The sequence below is a fragment of the Nicotiana attenuata genome, unplaced genomic scaffold (genome assembly GCF_001879085.1).
Source record: "Nicotiana attenuata strain UT unplaced genomic scaffold, NIATTr2, whole genome shotgun sequence".
NCBI classification, from domain to species: Eukaryota; Viridiplantae; Streptophyta; class Magnoliopsida; order Solanales; family Solanaceae; genus Nicotiana; species Nicotiana attenuata.
Window position 1 is genome coordinate 373,768 of NW_017670751.1, and position 12,376 is coordinate 386,143.

Genomic DNA, 12,376 nt, shown 5'->3' on the forward strand with positions numbered 1-12,376 from the left:
ACTATCAAAACTAGCATCAATATTTAGCTTAAACCATCCTTTTGGTGGTTTGTGCCATCCAATTTTGATGGGAGTTTTTTGAGGAGTATACATACTTTTTTCAGTGAGGAGCTTGAATTCAGTCACCTTTTGAATAATATAATCACCATTAATAGGAATTATCGTGTTATTTTGATTGTTAATGTTCCTATTTAACCAAATGTACCATATAGCAAACGGAAAGAAAGAGTCCCAACTGATAAAATTGTTTTTAATTGGATAGTCAAAAGCTTTTAGCAGAATAGCCAGTGTTCACCTTGGGACTTATTGTAATGTTGCCACCCTAGACTGTCCCAAAATTTTTTAGTGGCTTTGCAATTAAAAAAAAATGTGTGCTATTGATTCGTCCTCATTACCTTTGCATATAGGACAATTCAGATCGATATTTAAGCCAATCTTGGCTAGGTATTGTCTACAAGAAATTCTATTATGGAGACATTGCCATAAGAAGAATTGATTTTATTCAGACAAGCTAATTTCCAAATCCTTTTGAAATCTACTAAGGTGCTTTTCGGAGGGTCAATTAGGTTATAGCAAGTTTTGGTCGTAAAAAAACCCTTTATAGTTAGTGACCATATTGGAATGTCACTAATTGGACCCTTTAGGCGAATTCTTACTTTGGTGATGTTTTCTTTAGTGTAATCTGGAATGTTGAGAGAGATTTTATCAAGTAACCAGTTTTCCCCATCAAAGATGTCCTTTAATTTTATGGAGTAATCCTTTTTTAAGAGGGGGCCTTCTACTGTTTTCCTAAGATATTCCACCTTTGGAATCTAATTGGTTTCCCATATGTTCATGTTGGAATGATGATAAGGTGACCAAATAATACCCTTAGAGCATAAATCGCATCCTCTTTTAATGTTTTTTCAGATGAAAGAATTTTTATTTTTAGCATTGCTTGATGCATAGTTAGAGATCATTAGTGTAGCCCAGGTTGTGGTAGCATTAGTGAGCATTCTCCATACCATGCTAGATAAGGTGCATAACTTTTTAGAATTAGCATTTTGGATTCCAATGCCTCCATTAGCTTTTGTTTGGCAAATAGTAGACTATTTAATAAGATGAATCTTCTTCCTTTCAATAGTAGTGCCCCAGATGAAATCTCTTTGTACTTTGTCAATTTTGTTAAGGATCTTTCTGGTACTACTAGAAATTGGAGCTATGGCAACGTTTTCTGTTGCTACGGTTTTATAACCGTTGCTATAAGCGGTCTATTGTTACGGTTGTAACCGTTACTAATAATTATTGGGACTACCGGGACACTTAGTAACTGAACCGTTGCCATAGTCTAAACGCCGTTCCGACAGAGGTATATATGGCAACGCTTTATATAACCGTAGCAATAAATCAATCTATGGTAACGGTTATCTCTATTGTTACGGTTATTAATTCCCTCTATTTTTTCACCCAAATTTTTAATACCCGCTAAAATGGAAGGGCCCACCAGCTAATTTTTTTTCCTTAGTTTTATACCTAATAAAATATGAAATACACTAAACCCCTAAAAATACCTAATAAATCAATCGCGGGTCTCTCCTCCAGTCATCTCCAAAACAGCTCCTCCCATACTCCCAAAATCACCTTCAAATAGGATCAAAATCAGCGAAAATCAGTCAAAAAAGACCTCAAAATTCTAAAATATAGCGAATTAAAGAGCTGTTTGCGGGATTCAAGAGCTCTTTCGCGGTTGGGATCGAGATTACGAAGCCTTTGCATCACTGCCCGATTCCGCTATTGATTTAGAGAGACTAAGCTCAACTTTTTTGGGCTTCTGTTCTTCTGCAGAGTCAATAATCGTGTTCCTTCTGCGGTAATTCGTTTTCCTTCAAAGAGACTTCACTAGCAAATCAAGTTGAGGCCGCGCTCGACTGCTGCTCTTCGTAATCTTCTTCTCCGGCGAACTCGGCTGAGAAATCGAGTGGTAAGCACCTTTCTTCTCCTCTGTATTTACCAATTGTATGAATCTATTTCTCAATTTGGACTGCATGTTCTTGTTTTTGGCTGAAAATTCCAACTTTAGGTCACATGATAGTATTTTGGGATACTAATATTCTCTCATCTAATTACTGGGCATGAAGAATGGTAGTTAAAGGCTTCAAACGCCACTTAGAGGATATGTGGTCAATAAAGTTTAAATGGACTATCCATCCCAATAGAGTTGTTGACTTCTCTGAATTTTTGACTATCCATCCCATAAGATTTACCAAAAAATAGTGATTTTTACACTCTTTTTTCCCTTTTCCTTAGAAGTCAATGGTTTAAATGGAATGATGACAGGAAAGTAAATGAAAATCACCTTCTAGCTGTTGGAAAAGAGTGAACAAATTTGGTGGTTTTCTTTTGATCCCTTTTAGTGAGTCTACTATTTTCTTCAAATGGAAATGCATTTAAATCCAACTTAATATATCATCTGTAAAGGATTCAAGTCAAATTTTCTCCTATTAACATTAAATATTTCCTTTTTTTTGTTTGCTCCACGTTGTTTTGACACAAAAGTAACTTATTCCAGGTACACGTGAGACTCGACTAAATTGTGCAAGCCAAAATGTTCTTTTTGGTGAAGAATCACTTGATGTAATTTGGTTATTCTTGTAAATTGTAATGACTGCACAAAATGTGATTTGTACTTTATACATCTTATTATCCAAATACATGTCTGTCCCAAAGTTGAACAAGAGATAAAATTCCATTTGAAAAAGGATTGATACTCCTTTCTCTATTGGATTTTTAGATGTTATACCTTCCCTCTAATTAGTTAGAGCTGGAGACATTTTAGAGTATTATTCTGAGGAAAATATTATTTTGTTTAGGAAGTAAATTCCATCTGGGCAGAATAGCTGCTTATCAATATAGCACGGCGGCTGCTATTGAGGAACCGATCAAACCAGCTGTCAATGTGAAACATACTAAACTTTTTATCAATGGTCAATTTGTTGATGCTGCATTAGGTAAATATGTTGTCACACTAATAGAGTCTGTTCTCTTTTTCCATATCAACGTTAGCCATTTATTGTACAATGGAGCTAATTTTCTTGGGATTTTAGGAAAAACATTCCCGACTCTCGACCCCAGGACTGGGGAGGTAATTGCACATATTGCTGAAGGTGATGCAGAAGATATAAATCGGGCAGTAGCTGCTGCTCGTAAGGCTTTTGACGAAGGACCATGGCCTAAAATGAATGCTTATGTATCCACTTCTTATCTCTCAGCACAGTCTTATGCTATGTTAATGGTTGTGTATGCCACATTACGCCTAATTCTCCATCTTTCATAACTGCAGGAAAGGTCAAAGATATTGTTGCGCCTTGCTGATCTGATCGAAAAACATAACGATCAAATTGCAACGCTCAAGACTTGGGATACTGGAAAACAATATGAACAGGCTTCTATTGAAGTACCAATGGTTGTACGTCTACTCCGTTATTATGCTGGTAAGTCAGAAAGCCAACTGAGAAAGCAAGTATATCAACACTTATTTCGTGTCCCTGAAAATATTAATGATCTCCTATTGGTTCTGCAGGCTGGGCAGATAAAATTCACGGTATGACTATTCCTGCTGATGGACCATATCATGTTCAAACGTTGCATGAACCAATTGGAGTTGCGGGTCGGATTATTCCATGGAATTTTCCTCTTCTCATGTTTTCTTGGAAGATTGGACCTGCTTTAGCTTGTGGCAACATGTCGTGCTAAAGACAGCTGAGCAGACACCATTATCTGCATTCTATGTAGCACATCTATTACAGGAGGTAGTATCCAAATTTCCATTACTTCTAATACTATAGTCACTAAAGTAGCATCCAAATTTTCATTACTTCTAATACTATAGTCACTAAAGTATTTCTTCTGTTTCCATGAGTTTATCGTGTTAATATAATCAGAAACTGAAATATATACTAATTGAAGAGGAATTGCATCAACTCTTTTTCTTTTTAACACATTGTTATTGCTACTTTCTACAAGTTATCCATTGTATGGAATATCTCTAATACTTGGTTATTATTAACAGGCTGGGCTGCCTGAAGGTGTTTTGAATATCAGTTCTGGTTTTGGGCTGCCTGAACGGCTTGTCCAGATTGCAGGAAGCCCGTACTTAATGGACTCTATTCCCAACAGCCATCATCAGTGGAAGAAGACGTGACAAGGTGACTTTTTTGGTAATTTTATTAATACCGTGTACTTTTTATATCTCTCTTCATTTGCAGTAGTGGATCGTGTGGATATGAGTTCAACCTCAACTCTTGCAATTGCAATACTACAGTCATTGGATCAAAGTATGGGAAAACAATGAGGAGAGGGGTGCTCTCAGTTTTATGCATTGATGAGAGCAGATTTACTCAGATAAGTAAACTTAGATGCTCACCTTATTTTAGGTCCAAAAACTCGTGGGGTTTCTTTAAACAACATACTAAACTTTTGTGTCGCAATTGTAGTAGTTACATTGGTATTGCTCGTATAGAAGATACTAATAATAATAATACAAGTGCTGCCTCTCTTGCCAGGAAAAATATTAATGTGAAGTCAGATGCAACACCTAATTGGGATGGGCTCTCAGCTTGTACAACTAATTATGACATCAAGATATGTGCGTTAAGGCCATCTGTTGCTTTTCTTTGACAGAGTCACTCTGCTGCTCAAGTTTCAAAAGATGGACACTTCTGCTTCTTTCTTATACTATATGATGATTATCTCTAAATGTAACTAAGAGTGTTTATTGGAAAGTGCTTTACTAGACAATGTTACTCTGACTGTTGGCTGTAAACACAAGTGCTGCTACGTTTTTGTGGTCGTTGATTTTTGTAATTATTATACTAGCATGTATTGCCACTTCCAACCAAGAAGTTGTGAGTTGGAGTCACCCCAAGAGCAAGGTGGGGAGTTCTTGGTGGGAAGGATGCCGATGGTCTATTTGGAAACAGCCTCTCTACCCGTGGTAGGGGTAAGGTCTGCGTACACACTATCCTTCCCAGACCCCACTAGTGGGATTATACTGGGTTGTTGTTGTTGCTATTCATTTGCAGTAGTGACTTGTGTCTTTATTGTTTCAGGTTTATGAGCTGGTAGGTCTAACTGAACTCTATTATGCCGGTAGCCATGGTATGGACATCATGCTGCCAGTCAAAAATATGTCGTCTACTAACGATTCAAAGTGTATTAAATCTACTGATCAACATGTATTATATTAGCTGCATTATCAGATTCTATCCTTTCATTCCGTTGTAAACATTGCTATCTAGTTCAATTTCTGACTTACTTTCCTAATTTCCTAACTACTCTTGCAATTTCTTTTTGAGCAGGGCAAGGAAATTAATATGTTCCAGCCTGCTCATAAATTTTTACCCATGATTGATGAGGTAGGTGCTTTAGAAGGTTTCTCTAAAAAGCATTTCAAACCAGTAGATGACTCTTTCTTTCAGCCGGAAAAGAAAAAAAGGTAATTTAAGACGTGAACATAACTTGTTTGACTACTTTGTAGGTTTTTAAAACCCTTGTCGAGAAAACTAAAGACATTAAGGGTGCGAAGGTTGAGCACCATAAGTTTTGTGCCTCTCTACATTACCGTAATGTAGATGAAAATGTGAGTGCCAACTTTTCTTGTTGCTTTTTCTTAATGTCAACTGGATGCTGGAGTTGCCCATGTTAACAAAAGAACGGACATCTAATTATCTTCATTTTGACCACAGAATTGGCCAATCGTTGCATAATACATCCATGATGTCTTGAAAGACTACCCTCGGCTACGGCTAACTCATGGGCGGAAGGTAACTTGATGTACCTATCTTTGTCTCCGTTTCAATTCCTGGCCACTGCAACATTATAATAATGATATAATTAACGCTATACGTGTGCAAACTGACTTCTTTTCCTTTTAAATCCTATAACAGGATTAATTTGATATGTTGTTCTTTTTTAGTAGCTTGCATGTATATTGAATGTCCAAATTTGGTCTAGATAATGTGTTTTTGTAGAAGAGCTAGGCTCATGACTAGCATCTTGTATGTCCATTATTTTCTTTTTCTTTTTGAATCAATTTATTTAGTCTAGGCATTCCAGATGAAAGGTAATGGCTTTATTTATCCTCTTTTGTAGGTGGAGTAGATCAAGAAATAGAAGATGAAGGCAATGAAGATCTAGACCTTACTTAGATGAATTTTGAATTGCTATAGATGAATGTTCTAGGAATCTTTTGTTGTCAACATTTTGAAACTTACTATCTTGAAATGTATTAAACTTATGCACTTGGTGTAGAACAATTACTTTTATGGATATTATTAGCTTGTTGGACGAGTTATATTATTAATAGTTTTATTTTGTGATTTATTTAAATTTTAGTGTTATTATGGATATTAGGAGCTATATTTGTGTTTTAAATGAACTGTTACAATAGCCTACCAGAACCGTTACAATAGGACACAAATGGCGTTCCATTAGAATGTAAACCGTTCCAATAGATCCGCTAAACCAATCCAATATGCCCTCTAAACCGTTCCAATAGGTATTTAAAACCGTAGCAATATAAAAACAACCGTTACAATAGCATAAAGAGACCATTGTTATATCCATAAATAACCGTAACAATAGCTTACAAAAGTGTTGCATTAGATAATATTGTAACGGTTATGAGCCGTTGCATACACATTATAGTAACGGTTTTAAACCGTCCCAATTGGAAGGAATAATCGTTCCAATAGAGAAAGGAAAAACCGTTGCGATAGATGTCTCTATAGCAACGGAGATGAAAACCGTTCCAAGAACCGTTCCAAGAACCGTTCCAATAGCTCTATTGGCACGCGAGCGGATGTGACGGTCTGTAAACTATTCCAATATCGCTACGGCGACGGTTTATCTACCTACTGGAACGGTTTTCCATGCGTTACCGTAGATCAATTTTTTAGTAGTGTGGGGAGTAATGTGTATTGCATATAATGGTTTGGTATGGAGTTTAGGCATGATTGGGATAGGGTTGTTCTACCTGCTATATTAATGAACTTCATTTTCCAAGCTGCTAGCTTATTCCGCATTTTATCAATTATGAATTGGTAGTCTCTTGGCCTAGGGTATATATTTAAAATAGGTAAGCCTAGGTAAGTACCAAAGAATTCACTTTTTTTAATACCTAATGTATTGGTAACATCTTTAATGAGTGTTTCAGAATAATTTTTTGAAAAGAGAATTTTGGATTTAGTATGGTTAATACATTGTCCTAAAAAATTACAAAAATAGTCTAAACAACTCTTAATGGCATGACATGATTTCTTATTGACATTTGCCATCTAGGTAAGATCATCTGCGAAGAATAAGTCGGAAAAATTTGAACATTTTCTCCATGTGGTTATTGGGTCCCATTCCTAATATCAACTTGATGATTTATGTATCTTGATAGCATTTCTAAACAAAGGATGAAGATATAAGGTGATATGGGATCCCCTTGCCTGATTCCCCTACTTGGTTCAAAAAAGTTTGTAATGGAACCATTAACTAAAACTGCTATTGAACTTGTGGAGATACAATTTAATAGGAGCTTTGAGAATTTCGGAGGGATGTTAAAATATTAAAGGATCTAGTGGACAAAAGACCACTCTAATCGATCAAACGATTTTTCCAGATCAATTTTAAGAATCATCTGACTTTGTTTTCCTTTTAATTTTTTTAAGTTGGAAACTAGTTCTTGGATAATAACAGCATTGTCAGAAGATCTTCTATTCTTCATGAAGCTTGCTTGAAAGGGGCTTATAATTTTTTCAAGGAATGGCTTAAGACGATTTGCAAGAATTTTTGTAATTATTTTATAAATGGTGTTACAAAGCCCAATTAATCTAAAATTTCTAATGTTATTTGCATTTGAAATTTTTGGGATTAGACAAAGATATTTTTTGTTGATTATTTTGGAAATTTCCTGTGTGCTAAAAATGTCATGATATAGTTTTATAACTGAAGGACCTATAATATTTCAGTATTTTTAGTAGAAAAAAGGATGGAGTCCGTCTGGTCCTGGATCTTTGAAGGGTTTAAAGGAAAAAATAGCCCTTTTAATTTCTGTCTCAAGCAAAGGATTGTCTAATGAGCTTAGATTTAAAAGACACATGTTTGAGCTATAGTTTAGAGGACTTATCCTGCTTGTTTTGTAGTGTGAAGTGGTGAAAATATTTGTGAAGTAACTTTGTACATGAGACATAATTAAAAGGGGGTCATTGATCCACAATATATTTATCTTGCTTATTATTTATATATGTATATCTATTAAAAAATTTAACGAATCGATTTCGCGCGACCACCTCGCTTGTTGCAAATGTATATTCGCCGCCGGAGATTGATGCATCAGCACTTGACAGTTAAATAATATTCTCCATGTTAAATTAAGCATCTTATACTTGAATGATCATTTCATGAAGGGATTAAAAAAAATTAATAGATCATTAAGCAATAGTCTAACATCTCATAAAATTTGCATTTGATGTATTTGATATTTTATCTTTTAATGTGTTTCTTCTTTAATTTATACGAGGATACTACCAGAACTCAATATTATTCCAAAACCAGTGGTGGTCATATGAGTTTAAGTTTACAACAATTTATCAATAATAAACATATATAAACAGATAGGTAGCAAAAAATGCCGTCCTCTTTGACGTTTTCCATTATCAAGCAACTATGTGGGTCGCCTTCCATGATTCCTTTGAAAATTCCAAGGACAAAAGGACTAGGTAAAGACAGAAGATAAAAATGTTGTGATCCTTATTCTAATTTCAACTAGTCACAATATATAAATCAAATTTCATTTATTCAATTCAAATGCCCATTCTGACTTTTCTTTTCTTTTTTCAAATAATAAAATCTAGGGGAAAGGATAAAATGTGTCCATGCATTACTCGAATTTGGCCTTGACCTTTAAAAGAGCTCCATACGGTAATTTTAAACCATAGTAAGAAATTGATGGGTAGATTTAGAACTTTTTTCCTTAAAATAGGTGGACATGTGGAGTTCATCCATTTCACGTTTGTATAGGGAAAAAATTATCCTAGTTATATTTGAGCCATGTCGAACACTAAGAGAGCCTTCGAAGGCTGCCACGTGTCGTCAGTATGATTTCGACAAAAGACGAATACAAGGTCGAAGTGACCTGACAAAGGACGAAGGCTAGGTCGAGGAGTCAATTGAGATCGAGGTCGAGGACGAGTACTCTCCTTAACGGAGCAGTAACAACTAGTTTTGGGGATATGACTTTATAGAGAATATTTCCGTGAATATTTCTAGAGTTGTACTATTAGAGTTTTGTGGCTCATGTTCCCTTATAAATAGAAAGAGGGGTGTTATAGAGGGGCGTTTGACAGTCATTGAAAAAGAACAACACTTTGACATTCTCTAAAGATTTTTGTTTTATATGCATACAAAATATATCTCTTTCTATTCTAACTTTTATCTAACGATCCAAGAAGAATATGAATATTCAAAGATTCATAAATCAATTATATTGTTAGGGGAAAACCACCGAATCCAGCCCTTTTCCGGTTATCTCACTTGTATTTATTTGCTTAAATGCCATTATATATCATTTATTACTATTGAATGATGTCTTTTTTGTTCTTGTGCCATTAAATACTATCTTTGCTGCATATTTATTATTATCCGACGACATTTGAGCCATTTTATCATGAAGTTAGTCAAACAACGTATTGGATATTAACATTGGCTAAGATTACCTCAAATCAGTTAGGAAATCTGATTGTTTAAACCTATATCTAAATTGTAGGTCAAACAAATTAGCGTCGTCTGTGGGGATCGAACCTACGATATGCCGGTATTGGACCATATCGACCTCATTGGAAAGGCCTACATCGGCTGCAAACTCCGAGAACCAGGTAAATTTAGTCAATTATTAATAACTAACGCAGATTTGCTTGGCTTCAACCATGTAGACATATCAGGCATCCCCAAAGAGATCGCCACACACAAACTGAACGTCGAGTCCTTCTATCCCCCGGTAAGGCAGGTCCGACGAAAGTTCAACCCCACCATCAATGATGGTCCACGAGGAAGTACATAAGCTATTAGCGAACGACTCTATCAGGGAATCGAAGTACCCCAAATGGATAGCCAACGTGGTGATTATCAAAAAGAAAACTGAGCAATGGAGGATGTGTGTGGACTTCACAGACCTAAACAAAGCATGCCCGTAAGATTCATTCCCGTTGTCACATATCAAACAACTTATTAATGCAACGGCGGGCCACGAGCTGCTATGTTTCCTAGATGATTATTCGGGCTATAACCAGATACTCATGGAAGAGTAGGACCAAGAAAAAATTACATTAATAACCCACGGGGGAACATATTGTTATAGGGTCATGCCATTCGGAATGAAGAATGCAGGGGCTACCTATCAGAGGTTGGTCACAAAAATGTTCAAATACCAACTCGGCAAAACCATGGAGATGTATATCAACGACATGTTGGTCAAATCCCTGAAGGTAGAAGGTCATATTGATCATTTCGAGGAAGTTTTCGATATACTAATGCAATACGGGATGAAACTAAACCCCGAGAAGCGAACGTTTGGCGTAGCCTTGAGAAAATTTTTGGGCTTCTTAGTATTATAGCGAGGAATTGAGGTCAACCCAGATTATATAAAGGCTATCGATGGGATACCTGAGCAATTGACTACTAAGAAGGAAGTCCAAAGATTGACTGGACGAATTGCCGCCTTGTCAAGATTTATCTCGCAGTCGTCCGATAGATTTCACAGGTTTTTCAGCATACTCAAAAAAGATAATGGCCTCAAGTGGATGCTCGAGTGCGTGCTAGCACTGCAAGAATTGAAGTCGTATTTGTCATCGCCACCTTTACTCTCGAAGCTCGAATCTGGGGAACACCTCTTCGTCTACCTCGCCGTCTCAGAAGTAGAAGTGAGTGCGATCCTGGTTTGAGAACTCAAAGGTTCGCAATCTCCTATTTATTACATCAGTAAAATACTTGTCGACGTCGATACGAGGTACCCATACCTTGAGAAATAAGCACTGGCCTTGGTCGTAGCTTCACGAAAGCTTAGACCCTATTTCCAGTGCCACGCTATCTCGGTCGTCACCATTTTTCCTTTAAGAAGAATTTTACATAAACCCGAGATGTCGGGGAGGTTGGTCGAATCGGCCATCGAGCTAAGTGAGCACGACATCACATATCAGCCTCAAACAATAATAAAAGTTGCAAGTGCTCGCTGACTTCGTCGCAGACTTTAGCGCAAAATAATGCCTGAGGCCGAAAAGGAATCCTCTCAAGCTTCTCTCCAGACACAAAACCTTTGGGTCCTGTACACCGACGGCACGTCCAATGCTTCCACATCTGGACTAGGACTTGTACTCGTGGTCCCTAAAGGCGAAGTAATTCGCCGATCCATAAGATGCCCGGATATGACTAACAACGAGGCTGAGTATGAGGCTGTAATTGTATGGTTGAGGCTAGAACTCTAGTATGGGGCAAAGCAACTAAGACTCCACTGTGATTCTCAGCTCATAGTCAACCAAGTTACATGGACTTTCCAAATCAAAGAACAAAGGTTGCAAAAATATCAAGCCAAGATCTGTAAGCTGCTGCCCAATTTCGTCGAATGCCAGCTCGACCAAATCCCACGAATTCAAAAGGTCAAAGCAGACTACCTCACCAAACTGGCTGCCACCACCAAAAGCATCACGGTCGGGGACAAGAGCGTAGTCCATCTCCTCTACTCGTCATTAGACCAAATCGAGGTAAAATCTGTAAGTTTAACTTGGGAATGTCGCAATTGTATTATTACGTATTTTCAGGATGGAACCCTCCCAAACGACAAAAAGGAAGCTAAAAAACTAAGAATGGAAGCGACCAGATATATCCTCCTTTATAACCACTTATTCAAGAGAACGTATGGCGTTCCTTTGGCAAAGTGTATAGGCCCAAACAAAATCCAACGCGTTCTCGAGGAAGTCCACGAAGACCATTGCGCCGCTTATTCCGGTGATCGAGCACTCGTTAGGTGCCTCATACGGGTCGGATACTACTGGCCCACCATGAAGAAAGATGCCTTAGAGTTCGTGAAGAAATGCGAGCAATATCAGAAATACACCTCAATAATCCACCAAGCAGGCGAACACCTTCATTCGGTCACCTCTCCATGGCCATTTATTAAGTGGGAAATGGACATTGTGGGTTCACTCTTGCCGAGGTGAGGTAATGTACGATATCTTTTAGTTTTGACTAACTATTTCTCTAAATGGGTAGAAGCAGGGGAATTTTCCCAGATTTTCGAACAAGAGGTACTTACTTTCATATGGAGAAACATCATCTGCCGATTCAACCTAACTAAAGA

The 12,376-nt window shown here is 37.1% G+C and overlaps 2 pseudogenes; both read left to right on the top strand.

Moving 5' to 3' along the window:
• Window positions 1–1,100: 1,100 nt before the first annotated feature.
• Window positions 1,101–4,656, top strand: LOC109242983 (annotated as a pseudogene).
• Window positions 4,657–4,855: 199 nt separating this feature from the next.
• On the top strand, window positions 4,856–10,964 carry LOC109242984 (annotated as a pseudogene).
• The last annotated feature ends 1,412 nt before the right edge of the window (window positions 10,965–12,376 follow it).